The sequence below is a fragment of the Octopus bimaculoides genome, chromosome 5, assembly GCF_001194135.2.
Source record: "Octopus bimaculoides isolate UCB-OBI-ISO-001 chromosome 5, ASM119413v2, whole genome shotgun sequence".
Classification (NCBI taxonomy): Eukaryota; Metazoa; Mollusca; class Cephalopoda; order Octopoda; family Octopodidae; genus Octopus; species Octopus bimaculoides.
The window spans coordinates 50,108,332-50,120,846 of record NC_068985.1 but is presented as its reverse complement, the minus strand read 5'-3'; the positions used below and the strand labels follow the sequence as shown (position 1 = coordinate 50,120,846).

The 12,515-nt window shown below is 37.6% G+C and overlaps 1 protein-coding gene across 2 annotated transcripts in view; it reads left to right on the top strand.

Moving 5' to 3' along the window:
• The window catches only part of LOC106883232 (tRNA wybutosine-synthesizing protein 2 homolog), a 45,405-nt gene that overhangs the window by 10,937 nt on the left and 21,953 nt on the right, over positions 1-12,515 (top strand). The window contains exon 2 of one of the 2 annotated variants that reach the window (XM_052968374.1): positions 8,919-9,126. The exons of the other annotated variant lie outside the window; for it this stretch is intronic. The gene's annotated coding sequence lies outside the window, so the exon portion shown is untranslated. The remainder of the gene's footprint in view (positions 1-8,918; positions 9,127-12,515) is intronic. 2 annotated transcript variants of the gene reach the window in all.

The following is a 12,515-nucleotide window of genomic DNA, read 5'->3' as shown; positions in this document are numbered from 1 at the left end:
AATATATATATATATATATATATATATATATATATATATTGTGTGTGTGTGTGTGTATTAGGAGAAATAAGGATGAACATAAGTTTATAATATAGTTCCTACATGCGTTTCACCAGGGGCTCTAACCAACGCTATAGTCGTACACCTATTTGCGTACACAATATCTACTTTAGATAGATAGATAGATAGACAGACAGATTATGCGCTGTGATACGCGACATGTAACCAAAGTTCAGGCTCAGTAGAAGGTCTCACACTCTACTTTCATATTCAGTGCGGTACGACGCGGGACACGAAATTTTTTCCCACGAGAGTTCCGGACCCCAGTTATGAACTCATTTCCATACAGCCAATCAGAGATTAACTATCAAACTAATTTATGAGCGCATAACAAATGATGGGCGATAAGATAAAGTCACTTGGGTAAGGAATGACCATGCTTCTTTTCTCTTTTAAGAATGCTTGTTGTTTTTGTTCTTGTTTCAACCATGGCTGCCTCTGCGTAGTTATTTTTGCTGTTGTTTAGGGGAAAGGGTTGCTAGCACATCACCCTCTACCCACATTTTACCCATCAACATCTTTACCAAATGGGTCCCTAACAAAATCCGATAATAGGTATAGATTTATATCTACACCTATCTAATTACTTGTCTCTTTCTAAAATCAGGAATTACTTGGCGATCAGTCGGCTTGCAACACCGTTCTTCGTCTTAAGTTCACTTGGTAGAGTGTGTTTTACCAAGAGATTGGTTGCTTTAACACATTCACGAATGTTATGTTGGGCTTTGCGTCTAGGCCTAATCTGAGAACTGAACGGCACCTTTCCTTTCATACTTTTCAAACAATCCTTCAACGGTCTGCCAGCACCAATGCGGTTTCTGCCACCACCAGCCATCTTTCTCCTGAATGCTGCAGTTGGTTGCACACCAATTGTCTTCATACTGACTAGAGATTTTCGTTTCTGGGGAAAAAAATTTCGCACTAGCACTAGAGATTTTCGTTTTTTTCTTGCCAATAGCATGTGCCACATCAGAGTACCGACCAAAGCAGTGAAGCGCAGAAGCTAACTCAGTATCTGTTCCAGAAGTTGCTTGGTGAATTTTTTCACTGGTGCCCCAAGAAATTCTTTGCCTTGAATATAACTTTGTTGCAAAGCAAGAAAAGCTTTGTTTAGCCCGTTGATTATTGGCTCATTTCCATCCTCACCACTTGATTTTGATGTGCAATCGCGTGTATCAAAATTTTGCCGAGTATCAAATTGGTTTTGAAGAGAGCGTTGCAAGTGTAAAACTTTGTTAACTTGACAACAAGGTCAAGGTGAGTACTGATTGGCTGTATGCAAATGAGTTCGTTACTGGGGTCCGGAACTCTTGTGGGGAAAAAAATTTCGCACGCGGGACGTTACACCAAAAGGATAGGCTAGTTGCGGAATACGAGTAGCTGATATTTAAGCTCTGTCTCTCTCTCTCTCTCCCTCTCTCACACACAGGGTAGCGAATTGGCAGAGCTGTTACAGCGTCGGATAAATCTTAAAGGTATTTTTTCGGCTCCTTGTACGTAAGTTTAAATCTCTCTGTACCATGAGTTCAAATCCCGCTGAGATCAGTTTTGCCTTTTCTTTCGAAGTCAAAAATAAACTACAAGTATTGTGATCGATTCTTCTCTTTCTTTATTTGTGATCGATTCTTCTCTTTCTCCCAATATCCTTTTGGAAAAAATCAACAGTGTGCAGGACAGGCGAAGTTATAGACTCCGTTAAGCTTAAATGCTTAGCACACACTGTATCTCGCGACGATGCCTGTACGCCAAGGAACAAACATATGTTTATGTACGTGTAACGTCCATCTGGTGGTGCGAATAGCCTGCTAAATACATGTTATTACATGCCGATTACAATTAAGATCCAGGGTCTTGAGCCTAGCTCTTGTCCTCAGGCTGATCCAGAATAATCTGGTACTTATTCCTGGCAGAATGTTTTATACAAACACTACAGACTACCATGGCATTTCAAAACTCTTGACCTTTATTTGATTAAGGACTGCAAACTTAAGACTACTTTAAGGAGGATTAAGAACCAGTTGTGTTGCTTTTCTCATGGGCATTAGTGATGTGAAAGGAGATTATACATATTTTCAAACTGGAATCAAAACCAGACCTGTCTCACTATGTTTATAAATTTATGCAGACGTTACTTCCACTACAGTGAAGAATGATGTCAATAGAATATGTGTGAATATAACCACGCATACCGTCACAGTATGTTTGAATAAATGTGTATACATATAAGGAGGTGTGTACATAAAATATACCATCGATTACTGGGTTATACACTTGAGGGTATGCACACATTATATAAACATATTCTCTGCTGCCCATCCCTAGAATCCGAGTTATAGGAAGATACAGAATAAAGATATATATATATATATATATATATATGAGAAAAAGAAATAAGGCAGGATAAACAAAGATTATGTTGCGAACCTCGTTAGCTTACACCTATAGCTTTATCATAGCCTCGAATATAAAGCGCAATTTTTTTTGTCCCGCAATGCCTAAGCTAATTGATATATATATATATATATATATATATATATATATATATATATATATATATATATATATATACTTTAAAATTAAAGTTTAGACAGGAGACTTTAAAATGTATCCAAACCTAGTTTTGGGTATGTCCCTAGTAGTGTGCCTTGAGAGCATGTTCAGCACATACGGCTACCAGGCGTCATCCGCGCTACTGCACTTTAGTCGTAGGAGCTACGTAAGGAACTCCCCGGTGTACGTTTAGTATATTTCAAATAATTGCTAGGGAAGACAGAGTGTACTGTAAGCTTTATTTAGCACGACGCTCGTTTCGGCTTACATCTGCACTGCTGCCTAGTGGGTAGGGAACGATATAATTCAATCGAATGCACCCCACAGTGCAGCAGAAACATCATTTGGTTGCATAATACGTCACAGTATTATAATAAGTACATTTCGCTACTGTGTGTGGCAGGATGGTGTTGGTATGATGCATGCGTTTATAGTATTTTTATTTATTTACTTGTTTCAGTAATTTGACTGCGGCCATGCTGGAGCACCGCCTTTAGTAGAACAAATCGACCCCAGGACTTATTCTTTGTAAACCTAGTACTTATTCTATTGCACCCTTTTGCCGAACCGCTAAGTCACAAATCCATTAATGAGGCAGGATGTTTAGTATGTATTCGGGGAGTTGTAGGTAGAGAATGCAAATAATCAAATACAAAGTATAAGAGTATGTGTGTGTGTGTGCGTAACCATATTACCACGAATAATACGCATGACCAACCATCTAAGAACGCCACTATCTTTAGAGCGCTTTTCATTCAAAAGCCATTTAGTCTTTGTATTTGATTCTTTGCTTTCTCTACCTACCACTCCCCGAATACATTCCTAACATCCTGCCACGCACAGTAGTGAATGTACTTATCAGAACATTGTAAAGTGTTATGTAATCTGATGAGGTTTCTTCTGCACTGTGGGGTGCATTCGATTACATTGTATCGTTCCCTACCCACTAGGGAGCAGTGTAGATGTAAGCCGAAACGGTCGTCGTGTTAAATAAAGCTTACATTTAACTCTATCTTCCCTGTCAATTATTTAACACACACACACACACACACACACACACACACACACATATATATATATATATACATTTGAGAGACCTGCAAGACATGGATATAGAGGTCTTCAAAACAAAACTCGACGCTTTCCTCTCCACGATACCAGACGAACCAATGGCTCGAAATGAGACACAGTTTAGGGCAGCGATGTCAAATTCTCTTATACACCAGATGTGCCATCAAAACTCTTGATTGGACTATATCAGGTGCAAGAGAAGAGCCATGCAAGGAACGTGAAGAACGCACAGCATAAAGACGGAAAGTCACGGTGGTGCTCCAGCATGACCACAGCCACTTGGCTGAAACCCATAAATAAATATATATATATATATATATATATATATATATAGAAAGAGAGAGAGAGAGAGAGAGAGAGAGATGTACACCCTCTGGTCGTTTCTTGTTGCTTAATACTTGCCTAATTCTGAGTCATGCAAAACATAATCTGTTTAAAAATTCGTGTAAAGCTGTAAGCCATGATAGACAAGGTGAGTATATAATTACCCTTATACAAAAGAATTTAAAACGGCAACAAAAATTAGAATGAAGAAAACGGGGAAGAAAGGATATATGACGAACAGTTAAATACAATATGTTATGCGCGTATACATACATACATACATACATACACACATACATACACACTGTCCTGAACTATCTGAATTATATGGAAGAATGATATCTAATGTGTTTGTGGTTTCCCTATGGAATTCTAGTGTTTCAGTCACCGTACCTGCGTTCTTTATTTGTAATGAGCTGATGTCTGTAGTGCCGTCTTTCAAGTTTCTGAGGAGTAGTCTCTCTGATGCAGCAGCATTGACCCCGATATTCAAGTCTGCATTGTACTATCATTAGCTGTCTTTGGGAGACTTCGGCATTGATTAATTCAGAACATCGTCTTTCACAAGAGCCTCAGTTCTTTCCCGCCGATCACCGCATACCGAACAGCTTGTATCACCATTTTCCTCTATAGCTATGAAGTTTGGGTAATTGAATCTTTCTGATTTGGCGGACACCGTTTTTTATTTAGTGTGTTCTCTACCAAAACACTTTAAAATTTCGTATACTTGTATATTTTGTCTTATAGAACAGGGAAAAATTTTTATATTCGAAATTATTTCATGTTAAAAACTATCGTATTTCGGTAATTTCAACCAATCACTGACGTCTATTCAGCTGAATACAGTTACTGCTGTTCTTTGTCAACAATAATTTGTGGCGGTGTATATATCGTTAGTCCCTGGTAAAAACCCTAACCCTAACTCTAAAACCCTATCCCTAACCCTGACCCTAAAACCGTAACCCTAATCCTAACTCTAAAACCCGAACCCTAACCCTAAAACCCTAAAGCTAAAACCAGTACAAACGCACGAACGATGTCATAAATAACAGTACCGCTGATAGTTGTTGTTGACAAACAACGGCAGTAATTGTTTTCACCTCAATTGACGTCAGTGATTGGTTGAAATTATCGAAATACAACTTTTAACATGAAATAACTTGGAATATAGAAACTTTTCTTAACAAGGCTAAGAGAAAAAGATGTTTTATATGACACATTCTACCAGTATCCCAAGTTTGAAAGTGTTTCGTTAAAAAACAAATGGTGTCCACCAAATCAGAAAGATCCGGGTAATTACAGATTGATACATTAAGTCCTTCACATGCTTCCGCTTGAGCTTCCAGCACATTCCGGCATTTGCCTGGTATGATCATGTACCTCACAGTGAAATAGTTACGAAGACCAATCGCAAAAGTGTTGCGGCCCTGATCACCTAGCACCACCTGCAATGACAGGGATACACGATGAAGATGCCTCCTCATAGAAGTGCTTTACGGGGCTGATGAAGCGCATTTGAAGACGTACAGATTCTGGTGGCTGTAGCAGACGAGTCTGTGATTAATATTTAGTGACATTAAGGTGGCGAGCTGGCAGAAACGTTAGCATGCCGGGCGAAATGCTTAGCGGTATTTCGTCTGTTTTTACGTTCTGAGTTCAAATTCCGCCGAGGTCGACTTTACCTTTCATCCTTTCGGAGTCGATAAATTAAGCGCCAGTTGCGTACTGGGATCGATCTAATCGACTGGGCCCTCTCCCCCAAAATTTCGGGCCTTGTGCCTAGAGTAGAAAAGAATATTTAGTGATATACATACATACATGCATGTATGATGGACTTTTGCACAGTTCATCCGTCTAATGAATTCCACTCACAGTTTATTGGTCAACCACAGGTGCCATGCAGTTAGATGAATTCAAAACCACATACTGGAGATGCAAACTTCCTAAAGACATAGCCACATATGCGCTTATAGGATTATATTCTGAATACATGTTATTGAGCTTGTGGATAGTAAAGTGTTTTGCACATGGGTGCACCTGGAAAGGAAATATGAACTCAAGACTAATGAAAGCAGAAGTCTAATATCTTATCCCCGTGCCAAAGAAGGATCCTCTATATGGCCACGTTTCCAGCTGTAAATATTTGCTAAATCTCTCTCAATTCATACTTTACTGTTTTTAAAAAGAATACAGGAAGAACAAAATAACATGTAAGTTGCCACAGTTCCTGCAAAATTAGCGAAGGCTGTACTGTTGCTGATGAAATTTAACAAACAAAAGCGTTTAGAGTTGCCTTCTTGGCTTACTCAACCAAGCAATAATGTTATCTAGCCCTTAATGTTTCTCCAATCATCATATTTAACACCAATGAAGCTATTTCTAATGTTGGAAACAAAATATATGTTGGGTGATGTTGTCAGAACACTTTCTAAAATAGAAAGAAGAACGATAAACTCTGGAACAGCCTTTATTATAGATCTGCTCGATTAGAGCTGACCTGTTTTTTGTTTTTTGTTTTGTTTTGTTTTTTAAGACGGGAGGGCAATGTCTATGACCCTTCACAAGGCGTCCGTGTCTGATGGAAGGGAGAGACGAAAAGAAGGAGCTGCCCTCAAATCAGAGACCAAGCTTGAATGCTTGCGAGAGAGTGAACTCCGGTAAAAGCACTCAATCTGCTAGGTGTTGGTGTTAAACCGAGCGACAGATTAAGTCTGCCACCTAAGCAGACCATGATGGCTGGATATGAACTCAGAACACAAAGAGGTGGAATAAATTCCACAAGGCATACACTCCGTTTATCTTAAAGTTCCGTCAATCCTCTGCTCGGGGTGATACTTTTTTTTATCGGCTCCTAGAGGATAAAAGACAGTAATTGAATTAGGCAGAATTTGAACTCGGAGCAAAGTGTCGGAGCAAATACCGCAAGACATTCTATCCGGCACTCAAACGATTCTATCAAACAACAACAGCAACAACCGTTTTTTTTACTGTTGGATTGCAAGTTAACGAAAATTAGTTTATGAGCTTCCGTGACTTACTACAGGAGTATGGGTGGGAGGTATAACATTACACATCCATACACGCACGCACGCACACACACACACACACACACATCGATTGATCGTGATAGTTGACACTTCTCTCTGACAAAGCATTTCACATTCTAGTCAAAAATAAACATTTCCCCCTTCAACGTTTAAACGTCAATTAGAGAAAGTCAAGTAGAGGTGGGTGGAAATGATTCATTATGCAAAAATGTTGACGCCAACTAATCCAAAGACTTAGTATTCGGTGATGTGACAGTGCCGCGTTACAGTATAAAATACACGTGGTGTATAGGATTGGAGATGTGTAGTTGTAATGTATTTGTAGAAATGTAGTGTGACTGATTGTAGTAGCGTGGTGTACTTGTCACAGTGTAATGTAGCATATTTGTAGAAATGTAGTGTTGTGAATTTGTAGAAGTGTAGTTGTGAATCTGTAGATGTGCAGTGTAGTGTATTCGTAGAAGTGTAATATAGTGTATTTGCAGAATTCTTAGGAATTTGTAGAAGTGTACTGTCGAAATACAGTGTAGTGAATTTGTAGAAGTATAATGCAGTCAATTTGTAGAAATGTAATAAATTTGTAGAAGTGTAGCATAATCAGAGAAGTATAGTGTACTTGTAGATGTTTAGTGTAGTAAATTTGTAGAAGTGTACTGTAGCATATTCATAGAAGTGTAATGTATTTGTAGAAGTATAGTGTAGTGTATTTGTACAATAGAAATGTAGTAAATTTGTTGAAGTGTTGTGTATTCGTAGAAGTGTAGTATAGCGGATTTGTAGATGTATACTGTGGTATATTTGTAGAAGTGTGCTGTAGTGAATTTTTAGATGTGTACTGTATTTGTAGAAGTGTAGCATAATGAATTTCTAGACGTGTAGTGAATTTGCGGATGTGTAGCGCTGTGTCGTGCTTGCAGTGGTGTCAATATTTTCATGCTTTATGTAGATTAAATAAGATATTTTATTCAAATGTTTCCATTTAAAGCATCTAGTGTGTTTTCCGTCTGGCACTGTATGGAGATAATATTAGTGTCAGATCGCAGTTGCTGCGTTTCCCGTGTGATTGTTGTTTAGCCCCCAATCGAGCAGGTCTATTATCAATTCCACCATATATGACCATCTCGATTTTTTTCAGGCATATTAACAACAGTGTACGTTGTATGTGTGAGCGGGTGCGCGCGTGCGTGTGTGTATGTGTGTTAAACAATTGAGTGTTAATTTGTGAGGGGTGTAACTATTATTTCTAGAAGGTTGGGCAACCACGTAAAAGACCCTTTGTTTGTTGTTATCGTTTTAGTTTCTGTATTATTTAGGGTTTGGTGGGAACGGTGTATGGCTTGACATTACCATGTAATTTCATTTAATTGGCAATGTTGTCATCATCATCATCATCATCATCATCATCATCGTCATCGTCATCGTCGCTGTTGATATTGTGGTGGTGGTTTTACGAAGAAAGACATTTCCACTACGTCCATTTGACATTTAAAAGCTGCTGGGATGACTCGGTTGTCCTGGTTACCGATCAGAATTCCTGACTGTTAAAGATAAAAGATACCACCATCATTATCACAACCACCACCGTTACGACCAAACAATAACACAAAAATATATCACCATCATCATCAAGAACATCGTTACGACCAAACACCATAAAAAGATAACGGCATTAACAACAAACACGACAGAAATCAAACATACTCTCATGCAGAAAAACCAAATAACTAAGAGATGTATAACTGAAAACAATAAGAATAATGAGGGAAAATATTCAATTTCTATACATAAATGTTTATTATAAATTGAATCTGTAAAACGGTCTGCGATGTAGCTTCATAAATAATTGTATTCATTTAAACCTTTCAGAAATGATAAGGATACTTTAAGGGGCGAGCAGTATTGAAGTCTGACTCTCTTGGATATGATTTGTAACTGAGTTTCAGTTAGGTAAACTGATGATAAGCTATGAACAGAGAGGGCCTTAACGAAACATTTGCAGCGGATTCAGACTCTCGTCCTGAGAGTAGGGCAAGCTAATTATTTAACTCACGCGAACTCTTGGATTTGACCCCTCGTTAGTATTAATTTCTTTGTTATTTGTTGATTGTTTTTATTGTATTTTTTGTTAATTATTTCTGTTATGAGGGAGGTTGTGGCATTAACTTTTGTGAGTTAGCAAAGGAGACTCTATATAGTCACTCGACCTACTAGTAATAGCAACCAAATCACTCTGAAAACATACCCGACCGTTTTAAATAAGCGTTTATAACATTAGCACAAAACCAAAAATTGGTGAGGAATGGTTAGTCGATTACATCGACTCCCACCCAATATCTCAAGTACTTGGCTGGTACTTTATTTTATAGACTCCTAAAAGAATGAGAAGTAAAGCGATCTCGGTGGGATTTTTAAACTCAGAACGGTGAGGGGAACGGGAAAAAAATAGGTATCTTCTCTAATAATAATTGTTGTTTATTTAGTTGATTTTGAAGGTAAACGTTAGTCAATTACATCAACTCCCAATATTTAACTGGGATTTTATTTTATCCACCGTGGGAGGATGAAAGGCAAAGTTGACCCCGGCGGGATTTGAACTGACAGCTAAATACTACAATGCATTAACCCGATAATAATAATAATGATAATAATAATAATAATAATAATAATAATGGTTTCAAATTATGGTACAAGGCCAGCAAGTTCGTGATAGGAAATATGTCGATTACATCGGCCCAGTGTTCAACTGGTAATTATTTTATCGATCCCGAAAAGATGAAAGGCAAAGTCGACCTCGGCGGAATTTGAGCTCATAACATATAGCAGACGAAATGCCGCTAAGCATTTTCCCTGGCTGCTAACGATTCTGCTTGGTCGCCATCTTAAAATAATAATAATAATAATAATGATGATAATAAAAATAATAATAAAATGATGATGATGATGATAATAATAATAATAATCCTTTCTACTAAAGACACAAGACCTGAAATTTTTGTGGGAGGAGACTAGTCGATTACATCGACCCCAGTGCTCAACTGGTACTTTTATCGACCTCGAAAGGATGAAAAGAAAAGTCAACCTCGATGGAATTTGAACTCAGAACACAAAACCCGATTTTGTCAGCTCACTACCTTAAATAATAATGATAATAATAATATTTTCTTTTCTTTATTAACTATTAAAGGTCTACAGCATCAGTGACAATACACTGTGGGGTTACATGAAAGGCGTGCAAAAAGTTAAAAAAAAACAAAAAAAGAAACAGTAACAGCATGAAGTTATAACAATGAATAATTCCCCAAAAGAGAGAGACTTCATAGGGTTGCTCGTGGAGACCCCACAAAACAACGGTCGACCGAACACTACGGCAAGTGCCTTCAGTGGTTACTAGTTTAGGCAGAAGGCCAGCAATTTTGAGGGAACTGAAGTGTCGATTCTATCGACACCAATATTTTACTGGTACTTTGTTTTATCGATACCCGAAGGACGAAGGGCAAGGTTGATTTCGGCAGCATTTGGATTTAGAAATACCGGAAAGCATTTTCCCGATGCTCTAACGATTCTACTTGCTTGCCGCCGTAATAATTATATTTCTTTTCATTTTCGTACAATGTCAGTAATGTTGGTAATTTTTCAGATTAACACCTGCACGATCTTCACTAGTGTGTTAGGGTTAGGGTTTTAGGGTCAGGGTTAGGGTTTTAGAGTTAGGGTTACGGTTACGGTTACAGTTAGGGACGGAATTCCCTAATCCAAACCCTAAAACCCTAACCCTAACACTCTAGTGAAGATCGTGCGGGTGTTAATCTGAAAAATTACCGTAATTTTGAGGGGGAGATGGTAGTTGGTTAAATCAACCCCAGTACTTGATTGGTACTTTATTATATCGGCCCCTAAAACGATGAAAGACGAAGTTGACCTCAGTGAAATTAGATCTCAGAGCATGAAGACTAGAATGAAATGCCAGTAAGCATTTTGTCTGGTGTGCTAGCGTTTGTACGAGCTTGTCACTCCTACCATAATAATAATAATAATCCTTTCTGCTGTATATACAAGGACTGAAATTTGGTGGGAGGGGGCTAGTCGATTACATCAGCCCCAGTCCTCAACTGGTACTTATTTTATCGAGCCCGGAAGGATGAAAGCCAAAGCCATCTTCGCAGTTGTTCTCCATATTCTTTCTTATCTCTTCAAAGAGCCTAGTCCAAATGCCACCATTCAGCTTCTCCCTACAACATATGAACTTTTATGATCTAACAAGGAAGACCTCTAAGCGGGCTCAGGTTGCTTCATATAACTAAATTTCCTTTAAATAACCATTAAAAAAAGAAGAAGAAGGTACAACATACTGAATGGTGTAGTCTGAGATGGATCATAAATGAAAAGATTGCATGGTCATCACTTCATCTGATTAATCACAGTTAACTTAGGGTTAAACAACATTTCATTTCAAGCAGTTTATTGCTTGTTCTTTTTTTTAATGAAATAGAAATCTAATGTATGTATGTATGTATGCCTTATATGTATATGTGTATATACGTTTGTAAACATGTTTGTATATATGCATGTAAGTGTATGTACGCATGTATGTACATTTGTATTTATTTATGTATATATGTTTGTAAAGATGTTTGTATGTAAGTGTATGTATGCATGTAAATGTCTGTCTGTCTGTCTGTCTGTATGTATGTATGTATGTATGTATGTATTGCATGCATACATACATGTATATGTGTATCTACTCTCTGTCTTTACTTCTATAATTTGACAACTTGTCTAGTAAGAAATTGTATTTTCTTTAACCCTACTTCCTCGCCCACTCCCATGACACGAAATAGTTTAGAATAAAATAGTACATTATAATATTTGAAATAAAGGAGGACATTTTCATTTGAATCCGGGTAGAAAACAAATTGATGACTCTTCACACTAAAATGGACACTGATATGTAACTCAAAATATTTATTTTAAATGGTTATTTAATAATTATCATTAAATAGCATGAAGACTGGATTTTGCGTTTCTTGTCTTTCGGGTTTTATATATCATAGTATTAGTGTTTGTCATGTCAATAATAAGTGGCTATTTATACAAATCTAAAGAATGATAATTAGTGCTGGTTTTTAGATTATTTATAACTAATTTTGATTTGTGTTTTAATTACGTGTTCCAGTTCTATAACGTATGTTGTTATGGCTGTGTTTTAACAAAACCAGGTAGAGCGACAACATAGAAACTTTCCCTTGTCTGATGATGATGATATTTTACCGTCATTGTGGTCGCTTGACCCCCAGGTTTACCTTAATCAAAAGGGTCAGTCTATGATGAAAAGGTATTCAAGCTATGATTAACCCCCTCCAGCACTTATACATATAGGTTTGCTGATGTAGTCAGGAAAATAGAACTCAAAACATGAGTGGGTTTGTGTGTGCATACACACACACACACATACATATACATATA